This window comes from Primulina eburnea, chromosome 3 (assembly GCF_022965805.1).
Source record: "Primulina eburnea isolate SZY01 chromosome 3, ASM2296580v1, whole genome shotgun sequence".
Classification (NCBI taxonomy): Eukaryota; Viridiplantae; Streptophyta; class Magnoliopsida; order Lamiales; family Gesneriaceae; genus Primulina; species Primulina eburnea.
In genome coordinates this window covers 51,350,271-51,356,707 of record NC_133103.1, presented here as the reverse complement: position 1 = coordinate 51,356,707, position 6,437 = coordinate 51,350,271, and the positions used below count along the sequence as shown (strand labels likewise).

Below are 6,437 nucleotides of genomic sequence, written 5' to 3'. Positions count from 1 at the left end.
CAAACAATCCTTCAGTTGTCAAAATCTAAAATTAACTAGTGTTTGTTCATTTTAAAAATAGGGTTGAGTAGTGGGTCGAGCTCGACCCAGGGTGAAGAGCTGGACCCATGTGTGTGAAGAGCTCGACCCAGGGTCGAACTAGACCTAAAACAAAGAGCTCGACCTGACACAAAACATGGGTCGAGCTCTTCAGTGTGAAGAGCTCGACTCAGGGCCAGGTGGAAGAGCTGGACCTTGTGGTCAAGCTCGTGTGAAGAGCTCGACCCAGGCAGGCCCTGGGTCGAGCTCTTCACACTGCGTAGACCCAACCTCCTGGGTCGAGAACAAAGGATTTCACACCTCAAAATAAAAATTTGAATTCTTACCAATATGTGATTCTCTCGTTGAATTTCTTGCAGACGAATACCTTTTAGACTCATTGTTAATTGTTAGCCAAAAACCAAAATAAAGGATGCAAGGAGGGTTGAGAAGAAGAAGATGTTTTGTAAAGATTGGGTGAAGTGTGATGTGGATTGGGTTGAATTGGATAAGATTAGACCGTGCAAGTTTTTTATTTAACTAAATTATAAATTTTATTATATATAAAATTAAAATAAAAAATTAAATACACTAATGAAAAAATTAGTTTTTAAACAAATTAAAAAAATGATAAAAAAAAATGACAAAAACTTATGTGAGACGGTCTAACAGGTCGTATTTGTGAGACAGATCTCTTATTTGGGTCACCCATGAAAAAGTTTTATTTTTTATGCTAAGAGTATTACTTTTTATTGTGAATATAGGTAGTATTGACCCGTCTCACAGATTATGATTAGTGAGATGATCTCACATGAGACACATTAAAAAAAAATTACATTCACTCCTTTTTTTTTAAATAAACACTTCCATCCCCTCCCATTTCCCTCAATTTTCCCCCTATTTGTAAAACATAGCAAACACAAGTAAGTTGTTGAGTTTGCCAAAAAATGGGCAATCCCAGTTGTTTTATATCAGGAAAAATCCCAAGCATCTCCGAATGTAGCACCAATGATCGCGAGAATCACACGGTGGTGTCTGATCTCGACGGAACATTAGTCGTAGGCCGAAGTTCTTTCCCTTATTTCGCGCTGGTTGCGTTTGATGTTGGAGGTATTTTAAGGCTTTTCATATTACTATTGGCTGCTACCGTTAGCCGGAATCTTGTACTACCTGATTTCTGAAGCAGCGGGCATTCGTGTTCTCATATTCGTGACCGTTGCTGGGGTCAAAGTATCGGATATCGAGTCGGCTGCCAGAGCAGTCTTGCCTAAGTATTACTCCGACGATATGCATCCGGAGACTTTTGGCGTTTTCTCGTCGTGTGGAGAAGATGTGTGGTGACAGCAAACCCTAGGATCATGGTTGAACCTTTTTTGAAGAAGTATCTGAATGTGGACATGGTTCTAGGTACGGAGATTTCGTCTTTCAGGGGCATTGCGACGGGGCTTGTGGCGAGTCCCGGTGTTCTTGTCGGGAAGAACAAAGCTGTGGCTGTTGAGAGGTCATTTGGTCGTGGTTCAATGCCAGATATTGGAATTGGAGATAGAGAGACAGACTTGCCTTTCATGGAGCTTTGCAAGGTTCTGAAATATTTCCCCATTTTTGCTCTTGTTCGAGCACTTCTCAATATTACGTTTTTAAACGATAGGATATAATGTTTTTACTTTTTTTGGGAAAACTGCCTAAAAGTCGTTTAAATATTTTTCATAGAAAAAAGCCTTCACAATTATCAGGTCTTGATCCTTTTAGTTGAATTTCTTTGGTTTTGGTCCTATTAGACACTTGCATTATTTCCCCGTGCATAAAATTTTGGCGCATCATCACTCCGAAAAAATATTACTTAGAAAAAATTACTCAACTTATAAGATCAAAATCCAATTATGACTATGTAAATGACCAAAACCCAAAATAGGCTGCCAAATTTGACTATTGGAAAAATAATGATTTTGGTCTTTTATATTCATCTTGATGCAATTTCGAAACTCTATATTGTCACAATTCAGTCTTTCTCTATTCTATTTATATTTATTTATTCACGACAAATTAGAAAGAACTTTGATATTTACATTTTTTTTAAATGGTCTACAATTAGACTCTAGTTGATTTTGATTCGACTTACACATCTGGCGTGCACATCTTTATTTGTGCACATCTTTATTTGTATTACTATGGACTAAATTATAAATGATTTGGTAATAGATGACATATGTATCAATATCTTTACACACTGTAGGAAAGGTACATGGTTCCATCAAGGGTGGGCGTCCGACCCATGAAGCCGGAAATGTTGCCGAAGCCGGTGATCTTCCACGATGGCCGACTAGTCCAAAAACCAACTCCCATGGTTGCATTGGCCATCGTGTTATGGTTTCCCATAGGCATTCTCCTCGCGATCATTCGTATTATCCTCGGAGCCCTATTCCCGTTATCTGTAATACCCTATGTTACACTTCTTTTCGGTGTTATTATAAAAGCAAAAGGCCACCCTTTGCATAAATCTGGAGATCGAAACCCTAAAGTGAAGAAAGGAGGAGGAATGGTGTTCGCTACCTCCCATAGATGCGTCCTGGACGCAGTCATAATCTCTACTTCGTTAGGCAGCAAGTCGATCACCGTCTCATACTCCGTGCCAAGTACCTCCGAATGGTTGTCGCCGATGAAAACAGCGAGACTAACCCGAGACCGAGCTAAGGATGCCAAACTGATGAGGGATATTGTAGATGAGGGCCAATATTTGGTAATGTGCCCCGAGGGTACAACATGCCGAGAACCCTATCTGCTGAGATTTTCATCCTTGTTTGCCGAGATCAGCGATCAAATAACTCCGGTAGCTACTACGGTTAAAACTACCATGTTCTACGGGAATACCGCGAGAGGGTACAAATGGTTGGATCCCATCTTCTTTATGATGAATCCTTTCCCAACATACGAGGTGACATTCTTAAACAAACTGCCGTATGATCAAACATGCAGTGCCGGGAAATCGGCCCATGAAGTTGCGAATCATGTCCAAGAATGGATCGCCGAGTATTTGCAGTATAAATGCACTAATTTAACTAGAAAGGATAAGTATATGGAGCTGGCAGGAACTGATGGAATTGTGGGGAAAACGGCTGTTGAAAAACTTATAAAGGATGGTTAATTAGGATCGAGGTTTGAATATTTCTATATATTAAGATTTCGACTTATTGTCTAAGGTTTTGAAAGAAATGGGAATTTGGATATTACTAAGAACAGTTTGGTTGTATTATTAGTTATTTAAATTTTAAAAATAAATATAGTATATGTCCTTCTTGTATGCGTATGTATATGTTTGTTTATTTGTGATTTTGATCCTATATGTTGTTTAATTTTAGTGTTAGTATTTTATCTTTCAAATTTTTGGCAATATTAGTCTATTTTATTAGAAGTGTTGACGTGATATTATATACATAACGTCATGTCGGAGTCACAAAATCACCTCATAGATTCCACGTTAGTGTCACGTCGAAAAAATAACTAAAATCGCCACATAGATTCCACGTTAGTGTCACGTCGAAAAAATAACTAAAATCGCCAAAATAACAAAGATAGCAAATCAAACATGAAATTTGACAACTAAATGACTAAAATTGCAGAGAGATAAACATATGAGAAGAATTGAAATGATCGATTGATCATCTGGTATGTAAAATACATCGCACTATATGATGTGCTTATCCCAAGGATCCACATCCTAGTTTATTCAAATTAAAAATATCTTCCATACATACTTTCAGATTTTGTCATCATTCCAAAATTTACAAAGGATATCTACCATCTACACTTCGATAATGGAACTCATGAACTTCATATTTTGCATTATTTTTGTGTAATTATATTTTAAAATGTCATCTTCAAAATTTATTTAAATGAATAACACATTGCTTACCGGTTATTATATCATCCATTTAAAAGGAAATGGTGGAAGCTTGCGGCCAGGCGGCAGTGGTGGTGGCCGCTTCCACGGCCATGGCCACAGCTGTAGTTGCTGCTGCCCGTCAGGTACTGGTGGCGCTTTGAGTGCCGAATTCTTTTCATTATTCTTGGATTCAATCTGGGTTTCATCAGATGGGTGGTTTTGAACATTAACCATCGAATTGAAATTCTCTGCATGAGATGGAGTGATGAAACCCATTACTCCAAGAATCAAAATGAGGTAAAATGCGGCCATGTTTTTGTCATACATATTTTCTCGATGATTTGGTCAATGATGGAAAGTTCAGAGGAATGGGTTTTTATAGTGAATTCAAGAAATCCTTTTTTTTTTACAAATTAGTTGGTTGAATTGAGTCAAGAGATTTTACTTTTTTTGGATCACGATGAGATTGGTATTAAATGATTAAAGGCACACGGAACTTAATTTAACTGATTTCAAGAAAAAAACTAAATATTCACAAGTAAATATTTTTTCTAAAAAGTTCAATTGATTACCGAGCTAAATTGATAGTGTAAGAGGAATACTAATAGACAAACTGATATAAAGACAACTAATGAACCCTAATTGATAGTTTATTTCAGTCGATCAGTCAGACCAAATCCAAATATTATCTGATTAATATCAATATACTCAGTGATTAGTATCATACCAACATTCACTGATTATCAAACAGAATGTCAGAATTCATGTGCACTACCAGAATATGTCAGAAAAGACGATGATATGACAACAACATCTATATTTGGAAACATATACATGATTTAAAAAGATATGTTGCAGATAATTAAGTTTATAAATAGATTAGTTTGACAAAATTTTAAAGGTCACTCCAACTCTCTGATTTTTGAATTATCAGATCTATTATATCTTCTTGAAAAATCTTTCTGCGACCCAAACTGATAAAAGCAAGAACACGCCAATAAGATATTATTTAATCATTTAATGATAAATCCGTGCTTAGAATTCCTCTATGACATTTTTATAATTGAAAGTAAGAAGTCTTACTGCTTATTTTGGTTAAGATTAAAGTTTACTAAGAGTTTCAGTTAGACATTGTTAAATCCTGCTGAAGTGGGTGATTTAAAATTGCTTGTAATTATCAAAATATTTTATTGAAATCCTTTCGTGAGGAAGAAGGGTTGGCGTATGAGCGTTGAAGTCTCTAAACATCCAGAAACAAAATCGTGCCAATTTATTTTTAATTTTACCTTCTTTAACTGTCATTTGATAACCCAACTGAGCTTTGACAAGTCATTTGTTCAAACTGTTTCAGTCAATCTATTTATGCACAACTCTCACGGTTGAGATACTGAGAACGCAACTAACAAAAATTTAATTTCAGTGTTGCTAACTTAACCGAAATATTTATAACATTGTTGAGAAACATCATTATTGAATTGTCTGCTCTTGGCAAAGAATATGGTAACCGAGATAGTCTTAAAAGTAATGAGAGAATTTCCAAGATACTGAGATGTTAAAACAATTGCTATGCGAGAGTCGAAGGACCTTAACAAACTTGAACTGCACGATTTGTTTGCATACCTCACGGCATATGAATTCGAATTGAAAACGAGAATTTGTGGTGAATCTTCAACCAAACTGGCAAAGACTCTAGTTGCATCAACTACTGAAAAATTGTCTCGAAGGAGAAGTTAACCGGGCAGTTGGATAGTGATGCAATGTCATTGTTTGTAAAAAAATTTGGCAAGTTCATAAGGAAGAATCAAGTAAACTTCCAAAGCCCAGGTATACACAATAATCACAAGAAAGAGTCCACTGATGATTGCAATGCTTGTTTCAACTGTGCAAAAGTCGGAAATTTCATCCCAGATTGTCCCAAGCCAAAAAAGACAAGAGAAAAACAATTGACAAAAAAGGTAGATCTTATGACAAGAAGTTCAAGGATGATAAGAAGTCATTCACAAAGAGAAGAAACCATGAAGTGTTTGTGGCTCAAGACAATAAGGACAAGTGGGATGATTCTGCGACTGACTCATCCCAGTCAGATTGCTCCACCAGTGAGAGTGATGAAGATATGGTACAATGCCTCATGGCCGATCGTGAGCTGAAATCTATCTATGATGAGGTATTTGACTTTAGCTCAAATGATTTTATGTGAGATGATCTCATCACTGCACTCAATGACATGGTAATAAAGTACATGAGACTTTCTTAAACATTCAAGGAAGGAAAAACAAAGCAAGCCTAACTGACAATGATACTGAGCCTAACTTGGAACAATCAGGTGAAGTGTTAGGTCTTAAGACGGAAGTTGCAAAACTGAAAACTGAGAATGAAAGAGTGATGAATGAGCATCAATAGCTTATTTATGATAACAATAAATTAGTTGAAATGATTATCATTTGGAACAAGTCGTCAGTAAGTATCGAGAAAATGCAGGAGTTGCAGAAGCACTCAAGAGACAAAATTGGCCTCGACTTCAGCAGCAATGTGAGCAACC

General features: G+C 36.6%; 1 pseudogene; it reads left to right on the top strand.

The window, feature by feature from the left end:
• Nucleotides 1-907: 907 nt before the first annotated feature.
• Nucleotides 908-3,315, top strand: LOC140827850 (glycerol-3-phosphate acyltransferase RAM2-like; annotated as a pseudogene).
• Nucleotides 3,316-6,437: the final 3,122 nt, after the last annotated feature.